This window comes from Melanerpes formicivorus, unplaced genomic scaffold (genome assembly GCF_026170545.1).
Source record: "Melanerpes formicivorus ecotype bairdi unplaced genomic scaffold, bMelFor1.0.p_v2 SCAF_3, whole genome shotgun sequence".
In the NCBI taxonomy this organism is placed as follows: domain Eukaryota; kingdom Metazoa; phylum Chordata; class Aves; order Piciformes; family Picidae; genus Melanerpes; species Melanerpes formicivorus.
Genome location: NW_027142355.1, coordinates 4,566,501 through 4,592,388, shown reverse-complemented (window position 1 = coordinate 4,592,388; position 25,888 = coordinate 4,566,501). Strand labels below are relative to the sequence as shown.

Genomic DNA, 25,888 nt, shown 5'->3' with positions numbered 1-25,888 from the left:
GTAATGTTTTATGATGGCTCTAATAGCAGCTAAAGAACAGGTACAATTTTGACAGAAGTATCACAGTATCACAGTATCGCTAATGTTGGAAGAGACCTCGAGGATCATCGAGTCCAACCTGTCACCACAGACCTCATGACTAGACCATGCCACCAAGTGCCACGTCCAATCTCCTCTTGAACACTTCCAGGGATGGTGACTCCACCACCTCCCCGGGCAGCCCATTCCAATGACTAATGACTCTCTCAGTGAAGAACTTTCTCCTCACCTCCAGCCTAAACTTCCCCTGGCACAGCTTAAGACTGTGTCCTCTTGTTCTGGTGCTGGTTGCCTGGGAGAAGAGACCAACTTCTTCCTGGCTACAACCACCTTTCAAGTAGTTGTAGAGAGGAATGAGGTCACCCCTGAGCCTCATCTTCTCCAGGCTAAACAATCCCAGCTCCCTCAGCCTCTCCTTATAGGGCTTGTGCTTGAGGCCTCTCCCCAGCCTCGTTGTCCTCCTCTGGACACGTTCAAGTGTCTCAATGTCCTTCTTAAACTGAGGGGCCCAGAACTGGACACAGGACTCAAGGTGCCGCCTAACCAATGCAGAATACAAGGGCACAATGACTTCCCTGCTCAAGCTGGCCACACTATTCCTAGTGCAGGCCAGGATGCCGTTGGCCTTCTTGGCCACCTGGTCACACTGCTGGCTCATGTTTAGGTGGCTATCAATCAGCACCCCCAGGTCCCTCTTTGTTTGGGAGCTCTCCAGCCACTGTGACCCCAGCCTGTGCTCTGCATGGGGTTGTCATGGCCAAAGCGCAGCACCCGACACTTGGACTTGTTGAATGACATCCCATTGGACTCCGCCCATCTGTCCAGTCAGTTGAGGTCCCTCTGCAGAGCCCTTCCACCCTCTAACTGACTAACATCTGCTCCTAACTTGGTGTCATCTTCAAATTTACTGATGACTGACTCAATCCCCTCATCCAGATCATCAATGAAGATGTTAAAGAGGATGGGGCCCAGCACTGATCCCTGGGGGACGCCACTGGTGACTAAAGTACATTAGTCACATGGGAAAAAATCTAACTTTTCTGATCTTGATCCATAACATAAGACAATAATGAAGAGGAAAGACAGTTAGAATCAACAATGTAACTAGACTAACAATAGTTTCTACCCATTATTCCTAGATGTCACATTTTTATTATGCAGTCAAAGAGGTAAATTAAATGCCGCCTGAAGCCATTCCTCCCAAATAATTCAATCCTAACCTGGAAAACTGGGAGACAGCTGTCATCTAACTAGCAGAGGTGACTCCTCTGCTGTAATATTTTTCCCAAATGTTTCTGAAAACCTCAAAGAATGCTGCCATTTCATGTACACAAGAATACTGTGTTAGAAAGGCACATTTTCTTTGCAAGAATTAGTTGCTAGGAGAGACAATTGGACTTGTTTTATTAATTCTCCCTTCAAAGCAAGTTACATGAATGTGACAATTGAAAACTGACATAATAAATATGTGATATCTAGGAGAGAAGGCGGCTATCACACAGGACTTGGTTTATGCAAGGCAGCTATCTCACGATTTTTATCAAGATTCAGCAACGTTTGGAACATATTTGGTTCCACTGTGGTGATATAGAAGAACTGAAGAACAGCTTTACAAGGTCACCCAGCTCAGGGTCCTACATCCAGCTGGTGAATGAGTATGGTGAGTATATAGCAGTGCTTCCTGCAGATATTCCTTCATCTTCACCTTATTTAGCCAGAGGTGGTGTCATTACATTTAATAACTCCGAGTATAATTATAATCCATGAATTTGTTCAGCCTCCTCTCGAGCCTGTGGACTCTCTTAGAGCTCACAGTGTCCTGACTATAGTGAGGCACTGGAGATTTCCATATCCTTTCTTCTCTTGCTTGACTGAGTTGTACTCTGGAAAAGAGGAGGAGAAAACAGAATCTCATACAGGTTCTACCATGGGAAAGAGATAAGCCTCTTTCAGAAGAACTCAGATTGGAAGTGATGTTGGAAGAAGTGTTTGTGGGGCTAGCTTTTACCTAACTCGGTAAAACTGATCCCATCTGAAATGGGTCAGACTGGACTGTCTGCAGTGTTTGATATTACAAGTTCCAAGGTAAAGGGGAAAACATTTCTGGATTAAAAAAACAAAACAAAACAAAACAAAAGAAAACAAAAAGAAGAACATTTTAGCAAGTAGGACCTGTGGGAGCATACAGTCTGTTTCCACAGTGAGTTTGGATATGCATGTGATGGAAAACTGAAGCCGTGTGCTGTAGCTCTTGATGCGGTACAGTTGTTCTTATGAGGTCTGTGATAGAAAAGACAACAGGGGAAGGGAAGGGAACTCCCCACATCCCTAGCTGTTCTGTGGGCCAGGTGAACTGCAATTTGGGGACAATGCTAGTTCATCTTAGAGGAGGATCAAATGTTCACATGTGGTAAGTTGACCTTGGCTCACTGGCAGATGCCCACCCAGATGCCATGGCCTCTTCTCACAGAAGACACCCCTGCTGCCAACACCTGAACATAGACATCCAATACACCACCTTAGGGAGCCATGTGTACTACTGGAGTCCCTATGCCATCCTGAACCCCTGCGACTACACATCATGGTGACCTGTGGCTGGAAAAAACAAAATGGATCACTGATTTCAGCAGAGCTGGATTCCTTCCTTAACATGGCCCTTAAATAGGGCTGGGCCTCCAGAAATTCTGTCAGGATTTTGCACCTGCTTGTGTTTGTTTACTTTTCTGAATAAAGTTAGAAACCTGTCAAGGGCCTTCCAGTTCTGTGTACTTCTGATTTCACAATTAGCTTAATCATAGGTGCACTTGTTAAAACATGCCTGTTTTGGGAGCTGTTCCAGCCAGGGTATTAGCTCTGTCTGAAAACTGCAAGCCTTTAAGACTTTCTCTAGAACTCACTGAAGTTGCCAGAAGTATTGATTTTTGTAAGTGTTAGCTCATTACTTTACCAAGTATGAAAAACTTTGAGAAAGAGGTAGGGGATGTTGGAAAGAGCATCAGTTTGAAAAGTTGAACCCATCTGTCAAAGGAAGACTCAGTGAAGTAACTGGCTCCTCCTTTCCTTCTGACTGGTTAATCATTAATATGCAAATCTAAATCAGCTGAATTGTTAGGCAATGTTTAGGCATTAGAGTGTTCGGGCATTAAAAGGCTCTGTCATTATTTCAGCATAAAATGGAGGCAAGCAAGGAAAACTAGAGATGCTGAAAACAAGAAATGACCAAGAAAAGCTATGTCCTATGGTAATCAGAGATACAATAAACCTGAATGTTGGACAGCAGTCACTGCTGGCAAAAAAAACCAAACAACCCAGCAGAGATGATGATTGTTGGGGCAAGTACAGTGACAATCATTAAACAAGAGAAGACAACCCCCATAAGATGGGCAGTGACTCCTTTTCTTGCAGGCTGTTTTTAATGTTGCATCCTGTGGTGATCTGACCTTGGCCAGCTGCCAGACACCCACTTGGTTGCTCTCTCACTCCTCCTGTTCCTCCTCTTCCACAGAACAAGTGGAGAAAATAAGATGGAGAAGCTTGTGGGTCAAGATAAAGACAGGAACATCACTTACCAGTTACCATCCTGGGCAAAGCAGACTCATGGAAGATGAATTTATTCCTAATTAAAATAGGTTGGTTAATGAAAAACAAAACTAGAATTAAAACAACACTTTCAGTCTGCTGCAATGCCAGAAAATTCCTGTAGCATCTAATATCTTCTAGCAAAAGAACCTGCAGACTGAAGCAGTTTGCAAACGAGGGGTTTGTTTTGGGATGGGGTGCATTAGTCTGTTCCCTATCAAAACTTAATGCTAAATAAAAAAGTGCTGTTTCTTTGGACTCAGATTTCTAAAGGCTTAAAAATTATTGAAGCACAGGAGGAAGAAAAAAAAAAGAGAGAGAGAGAGAGAGAGATCCTGCCAAGGGGTGGTTCCCTAAGTAAGTAGCCTCTCACTTCCACAACATGAGACGGTGTCTTTTTGTAGTCTTCCTACCTGTGTGGGTGGAAGGGAGACTTACGACAGTGACTGAAACCAAGGGTAAGTCACCTGCTGTTGATGTGCCACAAATGAAGTGGCTTCCTTATCTTCACCATAACTTATTGTATGCCTCCAGTTTGAACACAGGTTCCCTGCTCCAGATTGGCTGGATTTCTGCATAAGCCCTGGATCTGGTATGTTCTTGAATTATTGTAGTTGAACTTAGTTATAGACTGGTTTATATATCATTCATTACTGTCATAACAGAAGATAGTTTAATGAATGGTCATATATTTTCTGCTTTGCAAATGGCAATGTGGATGTCCATTGGAAGACTGGAAAAACCCATTTGGAGTTTGTCTTAACACTCCTTTAAGTAGTTGTATAGAAATAATGTCAAATGAATGGTGTGCAGCCACCATGGCATCATATGTGACTATTTTAGTTAATGCAAGCTGTGCAAAAACCAGAGTTTGCAACATGAACTACACCCCCCCCTCCCCTTATCTCCACACCCCTCCTCTCCCCTCCTGCTCAGTCTTCCATAAAAGCACTTTTGGAAGGTGGACAAGTTAACAACTTTCTGATGTAATGTTTGAACTAGGATTTTGTGTATCATGTTTATTCTGCATAAATATGAATACGTATGGATAACAGAGTGATAAATTTAGCTATGTCATGGATAACTTTCACTGATTCATACTGGCATGATTTGAAATACTGCTATCCCTACCTACCCTTTCATTCACATGCACTGCACTTCAGTTGTCCATTCAGTTCACGCTGCTGTGCTCTCTTTTCCCACCAAGGATGCAATATACCAGGATTTGCAATAGAGTGGCAGAAATGCAGGTGCTTGTCTGAGTCTGTCATTCCTGCTGCTGAGTCATAAAATCCTGGCAGAGAAGCAAACTGGGGAAGGACTTTCATTATTGCTGTCAAAAGGGGAAAACAAGGCATGCAAACATCCATGTGCCTTGTCAGGGTTAGAGCCCACATTACTGATAGCCTGAAAGGCAAGACTGGCCTCACTTCAGCCAGTGAGTTTCCTGCCTCTGCATGCCTGAATGCAGTACAGCTAATAACCTATGTCAGAGCAAGCTCAGGAGTGCTCTGTGATATATCCTGCTACAAAGACCCCTAAAGGCTGTCCATGGCAGAAGAGGAATAAAGACCTAAAGATCACCACGATGCAGCTGTGGTGACCTCTCACTCTGTTTCTTCAGATTACAATTGAGCAGGGATGTCCCAAACCCTCTACTACCTCAACCCTTCTCTTCAGTGAAAAAGAGGAAAAGCCAATGTGAAAGAGAGGAGGCAATATAGGTCATCTTTTCCTCATGTCCTTGTACTTCTGAGTTGTCACTAGGGTCCTTGCATGGTAGCAAAGGGTCCTGCCACTGCCAGTGAGAGTGTGATACCTGTGTGATGCTGGGCTGTCTTGGAAGGTTGCCAAAATCTTCAGCTTTCTTTCTCAGAACCACTCATTGGGGCTGTCTGCAAATGAAGGCAGGAGCTACTGCTTTGGCTGTGCTCCAGAGACTCTGAAAGTGAGTGGGAGAAGGGAACCCTGCAGCTATACCACTTTTATCTTGCCATGTGTACGAAGTGACAGAATTGAACCCCAAGACTGGAACAAGCACTTGAATTCTGAAGGGAAAAACATGAGGTTCATCTATTTTATTATAACTAGCTAGAATTAAAATTACAAAACAGATCATCGGCTTTGGCTTGTAGAGCATTCATGGATGTATAAAGCAAGAGTGGAGTAGTTGCATCAGCTTTCACTGATTTAGAGTTTCACCTCTTGAAAAAGGCTGGAAGTCTCCATGCTCAATCTTATCTTCAGATAGGTGTTCAAGAGGGGATTGGATGTGGCACTTGGTGCCATGGTTTAGTAGTCATGATTCTTGGGTGACAGGTTGGACTTGATGATCTTTGAGGTGTCTTCCAACCTTATTGATTCTATGATTCTATTCTATGATTCTATGGTATGATTATTCCAATTTTTCAATCAGAAGAGGTTCAAACAGCAGTCTGAGTGGATACTTTTCTCCATTAAAAAAAAAACAACAACCAACAACACAAAGAAACAAACAAATACTGCACAACAATTAAAACACCTGGAGTACTGTGTCCAGTTCTGGAGCCCCTATTACAAGAGGGATGTGGAGGTGCTGGAACGTATCCAGAGAAGGGCCACAAGGATGATCGGAGGGCTGGAGCACCTCTCCTATGAGTTCAGACTGAAGGAGTTGGGGCTGTTCAGTCTGGAGAAGAGAAGGCTCCAAGGTGACCTAATTGTGGCCTTCCAGTATCTGAAGGGGGCCTACAGGAAGGCTGGGGAAGGACTTCTCAGGATCTCAGGTAGTGATAGGACTAGGGGGAATGGAATGAAGCTGGAGGTGGGGAGATTCAGGCTGGATGTGAGGAGGAGGTTCTTCCCCATGAGAGTGGTGAAGCCCTGGAATGGGTTGTCCAGGGAGGTGGTCGAGGCCCCGTCCCTGGAGGTGTTTAAGACCAGGCTGGATGAGGCTCTGGCCAGCCTGATCTAGTGTAGGGTGTCCCTGCCCATGGCAGGGGAGTTGGAATTAGATGATCCTTGTGGTCCCTTCCAACCCTGACTGATACTATGATACTATGATACTATGATTGTTGAAACATCATATTCTAGCAGTCAAATGCAAATGTTTTAGTTTGAGGCCAGGATTTAGACCTTAATATGTTATTGCTACCAATTTGTATGATCTAATATATCTGCCAGACACCTAAATATGGAGAAATTAAGGGAGAGGGGTTGCCTTTTTTTTTTCCCCCTTAAATTTCAAAAATATGTTCTATTGGATATATCAATTTGCTCATGACCTCATTTGAACCCATTTCTGCTGTAATTGTTTTTATAGCATTTCAAAGTTCACGGGGACATGAAAGGGTCTCCTGGCTATACGTTGTTAGATCACGTCTCTGTCAACAGATAAATGAGCTGGATATCAACAGTCAGTTTTCATAACTGTAATATGTGAAACTCTTCCCTGGATAAAATTGGTGTCTAAGAATTTAGAAAGATGTGGGGTTTTGCTTAGTGAGAATGACTGCCTTTTTCTTTCTTCTTATGAAATTCTTGGTTAACACTTGAGCTACTTACTTTTACCACCTTACCTTATCAGAAAGGTTCAGGACTCCTTCAGTAAGGTAATTATTTTTATCTGGAATAAGCAAAAGTTTAACTTCAAAGATTCAGTAAGATTTCACATTATTCATTAAGTAAAATCAGCACCTTGTCTAATCAGCTGTGTGTTTGATGCAAATCCAGGGCTGGATTTAGCTGCTGTGCAATGGAAGTCATGTTCTAAAGGCAGCATATGGCGAAGCCCTTGTTGTATCTGGAAATTACATAGTGGTCAAAATAATAGCTCAGGTGTTCCTCTCATACTGTAATGTACTGGGCCTCCTGTCTCAAAGTGTTAACATAAAACTTCAATTGCAATACAAACTGTGATCCAGCCCTTTGCATGCTTTGTTAGAAAGTAGGTCTATTAGACACTTGCAGCAGAGGAGGTGATGTCTGTTATTAGTGTTCTAAGTGAAAATATGTCATTCTTGTCACTATATATTATTGGTTTACTGTATTTGGAAGGAGGATGATCTTTTTCCTTGAAACACTAAGTCCAATGGTAAACCATTCCCTATTAGACACTTCTGTTGAGAAACTTAGTAAGCTTGCTCTACTGGTGGTGCTGTGGTGGTATTAATTTCATACCCAAAAGGGTCCCCAAATCAAAATATATTGATGGAAATTGCTTCATGTGTATGGAAAGACTGCAGCTTCTTGACAGGCCATGGTTTAGTAGTCATGAGGTCTTGGGTGACAGGTTGGACTTGATGATCTTTGAGGTCTTTTCCAATCTTATTGATTCTGTGATTCTATGACAGACTTCTATTTCTTGATGTGGTACCGCATGGTGTGAAAATTTCTGTTAAGTGAAGAGCAGAGGTTATATCTGGGATGACACTGCATATATAGGCTATAGAATTTGACCAAACCATTAACATTAGCAGTATTTCTCCAAACTAACCAATATTAATGTAAAGATTTTTCAGATTTATGTCTCTGCAGTGTGGTATTCCCACCACCTTTCAGAAACACCACCATGCCAGTGCCATGCACCAGTGCAGCTTCCAGCCACAGCCACTGGCTCTGCTGATCTAATTGACTGCACCTGATTTTGCTTAGCTTGTTCAGTCCTAGGCAAAATGGTTAGGACTGGAGATCATGAGTCATAAACTAATTTTTCCAAAGCTGAGTTTTTGTCAGCTCACCAAAAGCATAAGCAATGCAGAACTTAAATCTACTCAAAAACATTTTAGCCGGAAAGCTTAAAGGATCAACATTTAAGGGCCTGTGGCAGTGAGAGAACGCAACACAGAAAATCACCCCACCCCTCCTCGATAAAGGAAGGTTTCCCGAAAAACTCCTTTCCCCCCTTCCTCATTTTTTTCCCAAAAAGGATTAAAGAGAGAGAAATAGATATTAAGGGAAATTCTATTAGTTCAAGGCAGTTGTTAAGGGAAGAAAAAAAAAGAATTAGTCTCTTATCTCATCAGTCCAAGGTCAAAACTGCCAGAAGAAAGACAGCAGCTGTCCAGACTCAGACTGAAAACAGACTGAACTAAAGCTAAAAATCCTATAAGTTACATTGCTACTAATCTACTAATGAAATTCATTTAGAATTATCTTTGTTTTCCTTTTTACACCAAAACATTCAGCTAGAGTGTTTCAGTAGCTGTCTTTTCTTAAAGGCACAGCCTAAAACTGTCACAGGGCCAAATCTCAAGTCCTCTTCTGCTGAAAAGCACTGTGCTTGCTCACATCTAGATAAATTCAAATTAGAAATTATAAAATGGAGGAGTGTAACAAAATGCATCTCATATTGCCCATTGGAATGGGCTGCCTGGGGAGGTGGTGGAGTCACCATCATTGGAGGTGTTCAGGAAGAGACTTGATAGGGTGCTTGGTGCCATAGTTTAGTTGATTAGGTGGGTTGGATTAGTTGATAGGTTGGATGCAATTGATCTTGAAGGTCTCTTCCAACTTGGTTTATTCTATTCTATTCCATATGCAGCAGCTCTAGAATGAGATTGGAAGACCTGCACAGGATAGAGGGCTTTTGCATAAATCTATGAAATGCTACAAAAGTTTTAATTAGAAACCTGTACAGAAGGTGAAATTCTTCTTTTCTTCCCAGTTGCCTTCTTTTGGAGAATAATGCAAAAATAAATAAATGGGGGAAATGTGACAGAATGGGGCAAAACATCAGCTGTTTTAAAATGTCAAGAATGTTTCTGTCACCACAAACACTGTTCAGCAGGAATGCATGTGTTGTGAAAAACAACATGCAAACAGATTTTTTTTTCTCTGAGTTAAGCTTTTCTTCTGAGAAAATATTTCTCTGCACAGAAAAAGTGAGCACCGCTATATTTGTTCTCTGAACACAGTCTCCAAGGGAGACTTCACAGCATCAGGCTGGTCCCAGTTCTGTTCACTTGCACCCAGCGTGTCAGGCAGGGAAAACAAACACGTGATGTTGTGATGTTTGGACCCACCCCTTTGCAGATTAGGGGCTGCCTTGCCTTGTGTCTTTTTGCATTTTATAAAATGGGGAAGAAAGGTGTCCTTTTCTCCTCCCTCTCTATCCTTGCAACCAGCAGGCACACCAGCAGTATCTATGCTCTCCTGAATGTAGGGTGTTTCTGAAAGGCACATCAGGCAGTATTACTGCTCTCTCCAAAAAAACCCAGCATGGTCTCATTCTGCTCTCCATCAGGCAGACATGGCTTGGCAACTGAATACTGCGTCTTCTGTTGTTTCATCCTTTTTGTTTATGAGAGTATGTTGTCCACCTGCATGTCTGAGTTTAAGCTTTGCTTCAGCTGAAGCTCACTTTGCTGCTTCTTCATGTTTGCAATGAGCCTGTTTGCTAGTAAACAACAGAAGTGAGGGTGACCTCATCTGATTTAGAAATACTGTGAAGTCTGAAACACAAGAATATCCCCCTTTTGCCCACACATAAGGCAGTACCTTCCAGCTGGTTCTTCCTGTTAGGTGACCCAATTGCTAAGAGTTGAGCTCAGTGCTTGAAAGGGCTTGACAAGTTCAATATCTATCTGAGAGTAGCACAAGTACCATTTGTGGTCCTTTGCAGAGGGAAAAGCTGCTTATTTGTTTAGGAAATAGAGGCTATAATGCTTAACTTATAACATTTCAGTCACTTCCATGGCAACTGGCTCTGAGAGACCAAAGTAAGACTTCATCAGATCACATCATATCTTGAAAATGGAATAAGGAAAATTTTACATAGCAACACTGTAAAGTTTCCTTTGATGTTTGAATTTTAGTTCTGTTAGTTAATTGATTATTTACTCAGTGAAGTAATTGATGTTCTGACAAAGTTACAAGCAAATTGACATTGATTTCTTTCATTTGTCAGGCATCCCTTTTCCCTGAAACAACAGGGGATATTCCAGCACAGTGTGGTGCCCCTTTCCCCCTCTGCCTAAGGAGAACCTATACTGCCCAGCAGATGCCCTGTGATGATAACTGTATTTAAGGGACAGCATCCCTTAGGTTTTGTTTCTAGGCAATGGAATTCTTCCATCTTTTTCTGTGGGCTTCAGATTTGACCTATCTTAGAAATGTGGCATAGCCCATTTCAAGCTCTACTGAGTAAAGAGGTCATGAAGCATGTGGATGACTGACAGGATTGTGAACCTCCTCTGTTTAAAGTCTAAGTCAGATCTGGCCACTGGGATTTTCATCCCCTCACCCAAGGCAGGGAAAAGGAGAGACTACTTAACTTCTCAAATTCATATATTTCTCTGTTTCCTTTGTCTGGCTCATGCAGGTAGCACCAGAGAGGGCTACAGTGTCCATGTGTCAAAGGGCTTATAATTAGGCTTACACACACGGCAGGAAAAGGGAGAGTTGTTAAATGCAGTGTTGATATAGAAACGAAAGCATGCTGTTTCAGTAACAAAAAATTCTCTCATACATCTCCAGTAAACAAATCAGAAATTGCTGTTGCAAGATGAAGTGCAAAACTACACCCAGCAGAATACCAAAGGCAACAGGGTTTGTTTTTCACTGCATCAGATGAGTCAGTTGTGATGCAAGTAACTGGTTAAGTAGCTCCCTAACTGAAGCTTGAACTTGTAAAACATTATTGCTAGAAGTGTACCACTTAAATGAACCAATTATTCTTGAAGAATATTTCTGTCACATCTCTGACAGCATAGCCTTCGCACTGAGCAGAACAAGCAGCAATGGGTGAGATCTGGTCATTTTTAGCAGACAAAGCAACCACTGTTGGATTGCAGTGTGACTTTCTATTTCTGAAAATGATTAAGTGCTCACCAGTCATGTTAGACAGATTTTTGTTTGTTTGTTTTCCTCTCATTCCCTGACTGTAAACCAAATGACAAGGTTGGTGGACATTTAATTTCTATGACACATCCTTCTGCATTTGCTCCTACCCAGCCCTTGCATACCGTGGCATTTTCTCCACCAGTCTACCACAACCTTTTTCTAAGAACACTTTAGGAGTAAATAAAAGAACTTCCTGCCCTTCAGATGCTCTCTGTATAAATACACAAGTTTATACTCTTCCTCCTTTTATACGGTAGGACACACGTGATAAGGAGCTGTGAGTTTATTCCCATTTGAAGAAATCTGTTCTGTGACGTAATAGCAGAGTGCCCAAGTGGCCAAGAAGACCAATGGCATCCTGGCATGCATCAAGAATAGTGTGGCCAGAAGGAGCAGGGAAGTCATTGTGCCCTTGTACTCTGCACTGGTTAGGCCACACCTTGAGTCCTGTGTCCAGTTCTGGGCCCTTCAGTTTAGGAAGGACATTGAAACACTGGAAGGTGTCCAGAGAAGAGCAACAAGGCTGGGGAGAGGCCTCAAGCACAAGCCCTGTGCTGGGGAGAAGCTGAGGGAGCTGGGGTTGTTTAGCCTGGAGAAGAGGAGGCTCAGGGGAGACCTCATTGCTCTCTACAACTACCTGAAGGGAGGTTGTAGCCAGGTGGGGGTGTTCTCTTCTCCCGTGCAACCAGCACCAGAACAAGAGGACACAGTCTCAAGCTGCACCAGGGGAAGTTTAGGCTGGAGGTGAGGAGAAAGTTCTTCACTGAGAGAGTCATTAGTCATTGGAATGGGATGCCTGGGGAGGTGGTGGAGTCACCATCCCTGGAAGTGTTCAAGAGGAGATTGGACGTGGCACTTGGTGGCATGGTCTAGTCATGAGGTCTGTGGTGACAGGTTGGACTCGATGATCCTCGAGGTCTCTTCCAACATTAGTGATACTGTGATACTGTGATACTGTGTTATAGGTCAGAACTGTGCAAATCCATTTTCTGCCTGAGTGTCTTTTAGTTTACCAATGGTGGCAAATCATCACTCTCAAATTTTGGACACAATATAATGTTACCTACAGTTGGAATTTGGACACAGAACTGAGGAAAAGGCACTCAGACCCCAGGCTGGTTAATAATAAAAGCAGAGGTTGTCCAATGCAGCAAACATTATGCCAGTTGAACCTATGCTTTCAGGGACTAGAAATTAACCTTGTAAAAAGATGGTCTCCCTAACATGGGAACACTTTCAGATACAGGCTGCTTTCAAAAATTCAGACCTTCCTCTCTGTGTATCTCAATATCTGCTTCAGGTGAAATGATGAATCACCGAGATGTGCATTAAGATGCCCAAGAAAATTATGCTGGGGAATTGCAATGTGTTTTATCTGTCTTTTGATAGCTGAACATCCACTTTTCCAGGTGAAGGATCTGACCCTTTATTTCTTTTGTGCCAGTGAAACAGCATTAGTTTAATATAAACTGGAAAGGAAGAAGATTTTATTTTAGATTAAATGTAGTTAGATTGTTGACAGCTGTCCTATTTCCCTCCTCACACTTATTGAAGTGGTAAAGCAAGATTTCTTTCACTGAATAAATGAAAATAAATGTTAAATATTATTTTTGTTGATTTATTGCAGGTTTTGAAGGTTTTTTTTTTCAAGATAATGACAAGTTTTTTGAGTTAGAAGGAAATTAGGCATTAAACCCTCAGTGCAATGTGTCCAGAGTTTCAGCCTGAGCCTTGTAGGCCAGACTGTAATACAAATAATTTATCACACAGATGAGGCTGATTTTAAAAGAAAAATAAATCCCCCAAAAGAACATAAACCTTGATCATTATTTACTTAGCCAAGTTACTTCAATACGTTTAAAAATTTATATCCTGTTTTGTAGTGGAATCTATGTTGAACACTTCTCTGGAGGGAAGAGGTTTTCCAACATGTTTTGATGGTGCAAATTATGTAGCTGGAAAAAAGGATTCCCAGAATTCAAAGGAATCTGTAGCAAGCTACATTCTTGTCTGTGTTTCAATATGAAGCAACACAAAAGTACTTCAAAATGATGAATCCTGGTTGTTGAATTTTTATTTGCTGTACTCTTCCCCAGCTTTTTTTACCTGCCTTTGAGAAGCAGAGGAAGCCTGGATAGTTCTTCACAACAAAAATAATTCTTTCTGCTTTTGTTTGTGCCTGACATTCAAACCATTGGCACTTACTGATATTTTATCCTCTTATTTTATCCTTTCATAACATTTTGCCTAAAAATTGCATCAAGATGATAATAACCTAAAGTAAAATACCGGATTAATATTCTCTTGCTTGTGCTTTCAGAAACTGCCCTGAATATCTTATCTGCTCTCAGATATGTTTTGCTGTTTTCAGAATGTCAAAGGTTCAGAACATTTTAATTTCTTCAATTCTCCCATTGTGGTTTTCCTCATCTGTTTAAACCCTGCATTCAGTACGTGCCTGTAGCAGAATCAGAATCTCAGGCATCTAACATACACTGGTTCTCTACAGTGTATGGAGAAGAGAGAAACATTTTGTATCATAGTATCATTCAGGGTTGGAAGGGACCACAAGGATCATCTAGTTCCAACCCCCCTGCCATGGGGGCATTTTGTGTTGGTTTGAGCCTTAACTGGGACTTAAGAGCTCAGATGGGGGCAAGGCTGAGAATCCCTCCCCTACTCCCCCCTCCTCTTTCCCAATAGAGAAGAAAAAGGAAGGAGCAAATCCACCAAGAAATAATTGGGAGTCGGCTTGAAAGTAGAGAAGTAAAGAATTTTCTTTAGACAAAATATATATATATGTATGTAACAATAACAGGTAGGGTTCACAAAGGTAAGGAACAAGGATGGATGGGAGAAAAAAATAAGAATGCAAAACCAGTCTCTTTGAAGAGATATGGAGGTAGCAGGAAGAAGGACCAGGGCTGACTACGTGGCAGAGAAGCAGGGAGCCACCAGTGGTCCTCATCCTAGCAAAGGCAGGGGCCAAGAGACCTAATGGCTGCAGTATCCTCCTTTTTATAGCCTTGCTGGGCAGGGAGGGGGAGTGGAACAGACTAATTTAGTTTCCCAGGGGGAAAACCCCCTGCAGGGAGGGCAATGCTCTCACAAGCCCTCCCCCACCCCTGCTTCCAGGATGGGCATTAACTCATCACACATTTTGACTTCTTAATTGTGTAAAAACAGAAAAAACAACCCAACCCAACCAACCAACCATCAACAACAAAATGAAACAAACCCCAAACAAACAAACAAACAAACCCCACAACAAACAGGGAAGCTTGGTAGATAGTCTTTTGCTTGAAAGATTTTTATAAGTTCCACACGATTAATCCCTTGCTCTTCCTGCAGGAGAAGTCTGTCGTCCCTGAAAACCCTTTGGACAAGTAACCCTTAGAGGCCAGTAAACCTTAAATAATCTCAGGAGCATGATACTAATTTTTATAATTCATTATCTGAGGAATTAAGGAAAACTAACAGGTTGATTTTATGCCTAGACTAGAGACAAATAACCCAGAGGGTTAAATTTCTTTTGAAACCTGGAGCCTTCTAACATCGATGGAGTAGTTTTGAAAAGGCAGTTTTGAAAACTTCTCCCTTTCTCCTGACTGTGACACAAACCATGCATTGAGTGAAATGCATTGAGCTGGAAGGAATAGACTTTTAATTATGATTTTTGTAGAGGTCAGACTGCCAGTGAGTTCACTGAGGAGCATATAGAAAGGAAGGACAGAACACACAGAGACAGAAAAAAACAATATAAGAACAATATAAGAAAACACTTGAAAACCTAATTCTTCCTTTTAAAAGCTGCATCAGATACTGAGAACAAGGCAATGTTGATAGAAAAATCTCAGCAAAATGGCCAGAGTAAGGGAAGTAGAATATAAATAACAACAAGAGCTGAATGAATACCATGAATAAACATTCACCTTCTAAATCATAGAATCACAGAATCATAGAATCAATAAGGTTGGAAAAGACCTCAAAGATCATCAAGTCCAACCTGTCACCACAGACCTCATGACTACTAAACCATGGCACCAAGTTCCATGTCCAGTCCCCTCTTGAACACCTCCAGGGGTGGCGACTCCACCACCTTCCTGGGCAGCACATTCCAATGGCTAACAACTTTCTCTGTGAAGAACTTTCTCCTCACCTCAAGCCTAAACTTCCCCTGGTGCAGCTTGAGACTGTGTCCTCTTGTTCTGGTGCTGGTTGCCTGGGAGAAGAGACCAACCCCCTTCTGGCTACAACCTCCCTTCAGGTAGTTGTAGACAGCGAGTTCTCCCCTGAGCCTGCTCTTCTCCAGGCTAAACAACCCCAGCTCCCTTAGCCTCTCCTCATAGGGCTTGTGCTCCAAAGTCCTCCCCAGCCTCGTTGCCCTTCTCTGGACACGTTCAAGAGTCTCTATCTACTAACTGTGCATTGTGTAGCCCATAAATAAACTTAGCAAACCCTGCATTAGACTGGTAAAGATTTTATAATTGCAAAGGTTTGAAAGTTTACTGCCATTCCAGGTGTACTGATCTTCACAACAGGAGAGCTGATGAGAAAATGTGGGTATTAAAAATAGTTGCTTGTGCTGCAACTTTGACCTTCATGCACTCTTACAATTACAGATACAGCACCTGCTTTCTATAAAATAAGGGTTTACCAACAGCCTGTTGATCTCCTGGTTTCTGTAAGGAACACTTGTTCAATCATAGTGCAGTACATAATGAGAAGCACTGCAAATAGCAATATTTGCAAAAAAGTAATGTAAGTGAAAAGTTGTTTAAAATGAAGTGAATTAGCAGGAAATCCTGCACACAGATTTTTGAAACTCAGTTAAGAACACGGTGTTCCTGTGTGTTCATGTAACATTCAGCCACCATCAGCAAGTATTCACCACACTGCCTGAATCTGACATAGCCACCATTTGCAACACTTGGATTATAAACTGTAAAACAAATATGTTGAGCTATAGAGATTAGTCAATGCTAATTTTCATTAGGTAAGGAAGTTAATTGCCAACAATTATATCTATAGTTCCATTGCTTGCCGTATTGATAACAGAGGGCATGGACTTAAGAAGAATGTTGTTTTGCAGCTTATTCTGTTCTGATTGTCCTTTCTTTTTTTTTTTCCTTAAGGGATGTGCCTTAATTGTAATGATCAGATTCACAATACTCCTGACCTCTTCTGCTGGTCTGTAGCTTTCTCAAAGTTTTGTGCTGCAGTTCAAATTCAGGATAAAATATCATCCATTTTGCATCTTGTTCACAGGGAACAGGGCTGACATATGTCACTCCCTGTGTGTGCAGGAGGGGCATAGGCAGGGAGGTGTCCTGTGCCTTCTGCCTACATCATCAGACTCTGTCTATGCTGCTGTCCTTGCTATAGGCAGCTGTGTTTTTCAGATTCTGTAGAGGCAAGCAGGACCTCAGCTTTGGAGAAGACAACCAGGGTGCAATGCAGACTGCTGAGATGACCAAAACATGGCAGTGATGCCTCAGCCTTCATGACACTGACTTTTCTACGTAGACTGTCAGAGAATACAGACAAGGAAGACAGTAAGAGTTAAGGGCTTTTAATGGGATTGTTGACAGCATAGTTCCCTTTGCCTTCAAGGCTGAATAGCAAGGTCTAACTAATCTTGCCCTGAGTACTAGGCATAAAAAAAACCCCAAACATTTGGTTGGGAATTCTTGAGCCAGTGAGGCTTGACATTTGATTTGTTAGTACAGGTGTTTTCATCCTGGTCCTTTAAATAGAAACTTGGACAGCTTCACCCAACTGGAAAGAAGGCAGGATAGGGGAAATTGCTCCTGAGTGAATGTGATGAGGCATTAGGCAGGTAATGAGAGCACAAGGTATGGAGCTGGAACCTGAACTCAGAGATGGGAACCACCGTGAGAAGCAGTGAACTTCTGGACAGCTCCTGCCAGGGTTAGGGGGAAGCCTTTTCACCTCAGGGAAGTCTGTGCAGAATTTGCTGTGGTCAGGAAGTTACAAAACTAGGCTAACCCAGCCCAGAATAAAGGACTGTGCTGGAGAGGCAGAGCTATGTATTAAGAAAATATTATTTATAAAATTTAATTAGTATCTTAACTAGCCCTGCAGCGTGTCAGGGAATATTCCCCAGCTCCAGCAACATGAATCTGAGCCTAGCTGAAGACCAGGTAGTTATAATAGAGAAAATTGCTCTCATTGGTTGCTCTGCAACCACTACAAGCAGGTTTCCTGTTGTTAGATCACCCTGACACTCTGCAAAAGAATGTGGAATCATTGAACCTTGTGACAGAGGAATTTGCAGACTGCTTGATTAGCCAGGAGAGAGTTTCCAGAATCTGACAGAAACTCTCATTAACCTCCCATTGCCATTTTTCAGAATACCTCAGGATAGTGTGCGTCTGCATATAGGGAGAGATATCATGAACACTCTTAGCATACTTGGCTACAGTTGATTAGCAGTACTTACTGTCTGTATGTAGCTAGACCGCAAGGACCTAAATAAACTAGGAGTCCATTTAGTGGATGCTGAGAAGACACGCAGCAAAAAATCTCTGTTGCAAACTCTCTTGACCTCAGCAGTCAGAAGAGACATGTCTGATTTCAGAAAGAGCAGGTCAGGCTACCATCCCTTCAATGGACAGAGGATTGTGCTCTCTGCTGGCAGCTGTGAGCGGGAAGGAGGAATCTGGTTGTTTGGGTAATGGTTGTTGTTAACCAGCTGTTGTTTTTTCTCAGGGAAATGCCCTGTAGGAAGAGCTGAGATGCAGGATAAGCCAACATTGAGCTGTGTCAGTCTCGATACAGGAGACAGAAAAATACCAGGATACAGGAAAAAAAGAAGGTATATTGCCCCCGTTGGGGGATTAATAATTGGTACAGTGTCTGGCCTTGAGTACCAGAGTTGGGAACATTAATTCTTGTTTCCATGAAGTATTTCCTTTGTATTGAACAAGTAGATGTGCTATAGTGAGATTATAAACTGCTGAGTCAGGTAGGAAACAACGTAACATAAAGGAAGGTGACCTGGGATTGTATGGGTGGATTTTTCCATGAAAGTTACTGTGTCACACAACAGGAAAGGAAAGAAAAGGTTAATTCAGTTAAAATGCTGACAGTTTGTTCAAACTGTATCCAACAGTTAGTCAGGAAGTTCATTTAAGTGAGAATCCAGTCTTTGAGAGTCCAGAGCTGCTGTTTCTTGCTACCTAGAAGCACACAATCTTTTTCCATGAACTATTTGCTTCTGCCCTCTTGATGGTTAAAGTTATACTCACTTGGGATATGAGTAGAAAAAAACTACCCTATTCTGAACAAATCAAAACAAAATACCTACTTTTTCTATTTTTGAAAATCATTGTCCCACTCTGGCTGGAGGAATTTATTTTGGGGAGGGGGCGAGGAGGGCAAAGAGGGGCAAGGGGGCAAAGGCAGGGAATTAGCATAAGCCAGGACTTTGTTTGAAAGAGTCAGAGAGAGAAAGGAAGCTTTCTGGCATAATTTGAGCTCATTCCTACAATCTGTATCTGTAAATCTTTTACAGAGCTATATGTGCAAATTGGGTGATTGTTAATCTTTGCAAAGATTGAGTGAACATAGTGACCCGAAGCCAGGTTAGAGGGTACAGTGATTAACGTCTCACTGTGACTGAATTCAGTAAGGAATTCCAGACATTACATAATTTTTTAAGATGTATGTCTCCTCCTGTTCCTTCAGATTTTCTTGGGAACTGGAAATATGCAGCTAATGAAACCTTTCATATTAATGTGAAGAAAATCTGTTGTTTTGTAAGACATACAAGATATTTCTGGTTCCTGACCTGTAAACCATGTTTTCTGTCACTTTCCTTCTGATTTACACCTACTAAATCTACTAATTTGATCTCTCTGACCTCAGCAGGTCCTTCAGGCAAGCAGCTAATCAGAGTGGGTCAGCAGAGCTGGCAAAGGCAAGGTATTTCCAGTTCACAGGACTTGTTAATGTAAAAACTTACCTTTGTTTTTTCCCAGTTAGAAATTGAAGAGAGAGGGAGCACATCCTTCTAATGCATAAGATGTTTGCAAAATTTAATTGTCCATCTGACATTGGTATTGGCAGTTGTTGCTGGAAACTCAACCTGCCTACCTGGACAAGTCCCTGTGGATCAGTTTCTATGATTCTTTTCTGATACAGCAAGATCTAGAATAGACAGACATTCATTTCTGCTTCTTATCTTCTCCACAAAGGTAGTAGCTGACATGCTGTAAATCTGTCTCCCAAATTTTGTTGAATTCACCTGTTGGAGAAGCCTTGTCCACCATTGATGTAAACTTGTATGAACCTATTGACCTCTGAGGCTGGAGGCTCAGACTCAGCTGTCAGGGTGCTGGGAAAATCTACGACTCTACTCAAGGACCAATTTCTGCAGAATTCTGAAGGAAACTTAAGGAAAATTCATCATTAGGAGTCAGAGGCTTCTGCAGAACATTTCCAGACATGGGACGATGAGTGGCTAACAAACAGCATGTTTCAGAATTCGTGTGCCTGCACCTTTTCTTGCATTTAGCCATTTCTGTGGGAAATCGCTATGGCTTCTATTCTCTCTTCCATCGCGGACAGCTCCTGAGGAGGTGTAAGTATCACCCCAGACTGCAGTATAACTGAACAGATTTCTTTTTCCTTAAGTGTCTCCTATGTTCTGAGAGCTCATGTTGACTTTAAAGGATCACACAGGTCTTAAGTGAACAATTGCTGAAGACCTGGAATACACATACAAGGAAGAAAAGGCTCTTTAAAATATCTTGAGATCCTAAGTACAAGTTCAGAATTACTTCTAATAACAAAGTAATAACATCTTTCAGTGATTTTTACATATCCTCTTAGGTACAATTAAGAATTCTGTATTTTCCCACAAAAATTAACATAGGCCTTCTAATATTAAATTACAGTTTGCATTGAATCTGAAATAAGTAATTATTTCAGAATCAGAGAGAAGAGGACGCATGGTAGCCATACCTCTTTCAGGCTGTTAGAGTTCCATACTGATTCAAATTCAAATGAGGCAAATTAAACAGCCTTAAAACCTGGTTCAGTGCAAGACTGGACCTAATCTCTGAAGCAGACCTATTTATAAAGGAAATATTAATGGTTAAGAAATAATTTATTAATGTTTTTCTCATTTATATTTTTCCTGTATTACTTCAAAGGGAGAATTATAGTGTGATTTCATATCTGAATGTTAGTTTTTACTCACTGAAATGTATTTTCCTTGAAACGTCTGTTTTAGTTGAAACAAGTTTTCCTTCACTGTGGATTAAATTACATGCTTAGCCTGGAGAAGAGGAGGCTCAGGGGAGACCTTATTGATGCCTACAATTACCTGAAGAGAGGTTGTAGACAGGTGGGGGGTGGTCTCTTCTCCCAGGCAACCAGCACCAGAACAAGAGGATACAGTCTCAATCTGCACCAGGGGTAGTTCAGGCTGGATGTTAGGAAGTTCTTCACAGAAAGAGTGATTGGCTATTGAAATGTGCTGCCCAGGGAGGTGGTGGGGTCACCACCACCGGAGGTGTTTAGGAGGCGACTTGATGGGTTGCGTGGTGCCATGGTTTAGTTGATTAGATGGTGTTGGATGATAGGTTGGACTTGATGATCTCAAAGGTCTCTTCCAACCTGGTTTATCCTATCCTATCCTATCCTATCCTATCCTATCCTATCCTATCCTATCCTATCCTATCCTATCCTATCCTATCCTATCCTATCGAATAGAATAGAATAGAATAGAATAGAATAGAATAGAATAGAATAGAATAGAATAGAATAGAATAGAATAGAATAGAATAGAATAGAATAGAATAAACCAGGCTGGAAGAGACCTCCAAGATCATCGCATCCAACCTATCATCCAGCACCACCTAATCAACTAAACCATGCAACCAAGCACCCTGTCAAGTCTCCTCCTGAATACCTCCAGTGATGGCGATTCCACCACCTCCCTGGGCAGCCCATTCCAATGGGCAATCACTCTCTCTGTGTAAAACTTCCTCCTGACCTTCAGCCTGAACCTCCCCTGGCACAGCCTGAGACTGTGTCCTCTTTTTCTGGTGCTGGCTGCCTGGGAGAAGAGACCAACCTCTGCCTGTCTACAACCCCCCTTCAGGTAATTGTAGACAGCAATAAGGTCACCCCTGAGTCTCCCCTTCTCCAGGCCAAGCAGCCCCAGCTCCCTCAGCCTCTCATAGGGCTTGTGTTCCAAGCGCCTCACCAACTTTGTTGCCCTTCTCTGGACTCGTTCCAGCAAGTCAATATCCTTCCTAAACTGAGGGGCCCAGAACTGGACACAGGACTCAAGGTGTGGCCTAACCAGTGCAGTGTACAGGGACAGAATGACCTCCCTGCTCCTTCTGGCCACACTGTTCTTGATGCAGGCCAGGATGGCATTGGCCCGCCTGGCTGCCTGGGCACACTGCTGGCTCATGTTCAGCCTACCATCGACCAGTACCCCCAAGTCTCTCTCTGCCCGGCTGCTCTCCAGCCACTCTGACCCCAGCCTGGAACACTGCATGGGGTTGTTGTAGCTGATGTGCAGAACCCGGCACTTGGATGTGTTAAATCTCATGCCATTGGACTCTGCCCACCTGTCCAGCCTGTCGAGGTCTCTCTGCAGAGCCTCTCTACCCTCCAGCAGATCAACTCCTGCCCCCAGCTTGGTGTCGTCAGCAAATTTACTGATGATGGACTGAATCCCCTCATCCAGATCATCAATAAAGATGTTAAAGGGCACAGGGCCCAGCACTGATCCCTGGGGGACTCCACTAGTGACTGGCCACCAGCTGGATGTGACACCATTCACCACCACTCTCTGGGATCGGCCATCCATCCAGTTCCTAACCCAGCTCAGAGTGCTCTTGTCCAAGCCATGGGCTGACAGCTTGGCCAGCAGTTTGCTGTGGGGGACTGTGTCAAAGGCCTTGCTGAGGTCCAGGTAGACTACATCCACAGGCCTCCCCACATCCACCAGGCGGGTCACCTGATCATAGGAGATCAGGTTGGTCAGGCAGGACCTGCCCTCCCTAAATCCATGCTGGCTGGGCCTGATCCCTTGGCCATCCTGTAAGTGCTGTGTGATTGCACTCAGGATGACCTGTTCCATGATCTTGCCTGGCACTGAGGTCAGGCTGACAGGCCTGTAATTGCCTGGCTCATCCAACCGGACCTTCTTGTGGATGGGCACCACGTTGGCCATCTTCCAGTCCTCTGGGACATCTCCAGTGAGCCAGGACTGCTGAAAAATGATGGAGAGTGGCTTGGCCAGCTCATCTGCCAGCTCTCTCAGCACACTAGGATGGATCCCATCTGGTCCCATGGACTTGTAGGGATCCAAGCGGCTGAGCAGATCACCAACTACCCCATTCTGGAACAGAGGAAAACTATCCTATCCTATCCTATCCTATCCTATCCTATCCTATCCTATCCTATCCTATCCTATCCTATCCTATCCTAAGCTATGGACATTGATACATATGTGCTCTCTTCTCATGAGACAATGCATTAAGAGAATGCCTACCAAAAGCTGTGAAAGGTCCTGTATGATAATAAGTTAAAAACCCTTTGCTCATCTAAATGAAGGCAAACACTAATTGATGCAGAATAAGTCTGTGAGTATAAGTGAATTTACATTTGGTCATTTTCCATCTCAGAAGCTTTAATCTTTTTAAAAATCTCAGATGATATTTTTTCCTGCCATTCAATTACTCTTTCAGAAAATTGCTGTGATAATGCTGAAAAAAAATAAATCTCTAAGTATATATTCTTATCAAGTAGAATTTACTACTTTCTTTAATGTGACAGCAGCAAGTCTTGATGTGGCAACAAGCCAGAGCACTCTTGGCAAGGACACTGTAAGCACTGGGGCAATGCAGATGTAGATGCAAACATCCCCATACCGTGTCTACATTTTGGACTGTTCTTAAGACATGTTAATTAATGACATAGTCACAGTAATTTTCTATGATTATTTTCAGTCAGTAGTAACAGAAGTATTCATTTACATGAGCATGAAGATGGGCGTTGAGACTGCCTCCACTCCTACCTCACCCTACTAGAAGTTGTTCGGCTGCAGCCTCCTCTCATCACTGGAGCCTTAAGCCTGAGATTTAAACTTCTCTAGCAAGATGTTTTCTTCTGAGACATATATATACACACACACACATATATATATAGCCTTATTGTCCAAAACTAGTGAAAGATGAGAAAGCAAAATCTTGATCAAGATAAACCTGATTTTGATCTGACTATGAAATATTCTCAGGACCTTATCAACATAATTGACTGCCATGGCTTTATTGTTGATTGCAACCTGATCACTGAAAGAGAGACAAAGGATGACTGAAGGAAGGGTCAAGGAAAATGAAACTGAAGATTAACTAAAATATATATATGTATATCCATCAACGAGAAGTCTCTGTGTGAGCTCATCTAGTAGTTTGGTAAATCTTATAAAGACAAAAAATACATAATATTGTCAGAGCAGATATACCTCCAAACTCAAAAGTATTATGGAGTCCAACTTTTACATGTAAGACGTATTTTTTCATGTGGTTTTACATATGGACATTTATGAAAAATTCTCCATATTCTCCTGTGGTGGGTTGAAATTTCCCCCCAGCATTTACCATTACCATGGAGAACAGAGTATTAATGTGAAGTTTTGGGTCAAGTTAAAAAAAAACAAAAAAGTTCTGAAAAGAAGAAAAGGACTTCTACTCACATAGAGTGAATCACAGAATCAACAGAATTTCAGGGGCTGGAAGTGACCTTGAAAGCTCATCCAGTTCAACCCCCCCTGCCAGAGCAGGATCACCTATACCAGATTACACAGGAACATGTCCAGGCAGATTTTGAATATCTCCAGAGAGGGAGACTCTACAATCCCCCTGGGCAGCCTGTTCCAGTGTTCTGTCATCCTCACAGTGAAGAACTTTTTCCTCATATTTACATGAAACTTCCTATGCCTCAACTTCCACCCATTGCCCCTTGTGCTGTCATTGGGCACCACTGAGCAGAGCTTGGCTCCATATGCTTGGGACTTACCCTTTACATATTTATAAACATTGATGAGGTCACCTCTCAGTCTCCTCTTCTCCAAACTGAAGAGCCCCAGATCCCTCAGTCTGTCCTCACACAGAAGATGTTCCATTCCCCTAATCATCCTCGTGGCTCTGCACTGGACTCTCTCTAGCAGCTCACTGTCTTTCTGCAGTGGTTTGAGCCTTAACTGGAGTTAAAGAGCTCAGATGGTAACAAACTGAGAATTCCTCCCTCAACTCCTCCTTCTCCCTGATAAGGAAAAAGGAGAGAAAGAAAAAAAAAAAAAAAGGGGGGGGGGGGGGGGGGGGGGAAGAGAAGGAGGTAAATCCACCAAAAGTAATCTGGAGTCAGTTTGGAAGTAGGAGAAGTAAATTTTTTAACTATATATATATGTAGCAGTAACAGGGAGGGTTTACAAGGGTAATGAATTAGGATAAATAGGAAAATATACAAAACCAAGCCTGGGTGGTCTTGTATTTCCCTGGATGTGTGTGGATTTCTGTCCTTTAGAGAAACACGGATGCAGTAGGGAGAGCCCAGGCCTGACCACATGGAAGAATCAGGAGACTGGCTGCAGCTCTTGGTCCTCTCGAGCAGGCGAGGAAGAGGAAAGAGTGCAATGGCCACAGTGTCCTCTTTTTTTACAGGCTTGCTGGACAGGAAGGGGGAGTGGAATAGACCACCTTTGACCTGGGGTACCCCTCCTCTTGGGAGAGGGAAATCTAGTCCCTCTCAGATTTCTTTTGTCTCCTGTAGAAAGAAGGGCTCTCACAGCCCTCCCCCCAGGATGGGTATAACCCAGCACACATTCTTGAACTGAGGGGGCCAGAACTGGACACAATACTCCAGATGCAGCCTCACCAGTGCAGAGTAGAGGGGGAGGAGAACCTCTCTTGACCTACTGGTCACACACCTTCTAATCCACCCCAGAATGGCATTGGCCTTCCTATGTGGAGACCATAGAATAGAATAGAATAGAATAGAATAGAATAGAATAGAATAGAATAGAATAGAATAGAATAGAATAGAATAGAAACTTGATCAATAAAATGCCACCTGGAGTAAAAGAAAAAGCATTCATTTTCCTACAAAGTTAAAGGGGATAGAGGAGTGTTAAATAAATGTAAGGGCTTTTAAAGCATGAATAAAATGAAAATATAGTTGTCTTTTACTGAAAGGAAACAAACTGTTAATGTTATTAGTAACTATAAAATTAAAATTTAAAAAGGAGATTGTTGCAGTTTGAGCTGGGTGCCCCCCTGCAATGTTTACTTCCTGTGTCCAGAAGTCCAGCCCAGAGGGGTGGACACAGGAAATTATGTAGTATTTCCTACCACAATTCTTTGCACCACTATAAGATGCAGTGCAGAGTCTAGCACCTCCTCTT

At 42.5% G+C, this 25,888-nt stretch overlaps 1 protein-coding gene across 4 annotated transcripts in view; it reads left to right on the top strand.

Annotated features, from left to right (window-relative positions):
• Positions 1-3,999: 3,999 nt before the first annotated feature.
• Positions 4,000-25,888, top strand: part of SLC13A1 (solute carrier family 13 member 1) — a 56,289-nt gene continuing 34,400 nt past the window's right edge. The window contains exons 1-2 of one of the 4 annotated variants that reach the window (XM_068165351.1): positions 4,003-4,076; positions 4,153-4,210. The gene's annotated coding sequence lies outside the window, so the exon portion shown is untranslated. Of the gene's footprint in view, positions 4,077-4,152; positions 4,211-20,013; positions 20,045-25,888 lie in introns of those variants that run through there. The other 3 variants (XM_068165378.1, XM_068165359.1, XM_068165368.1) reach the window with 3 other exon arrangements.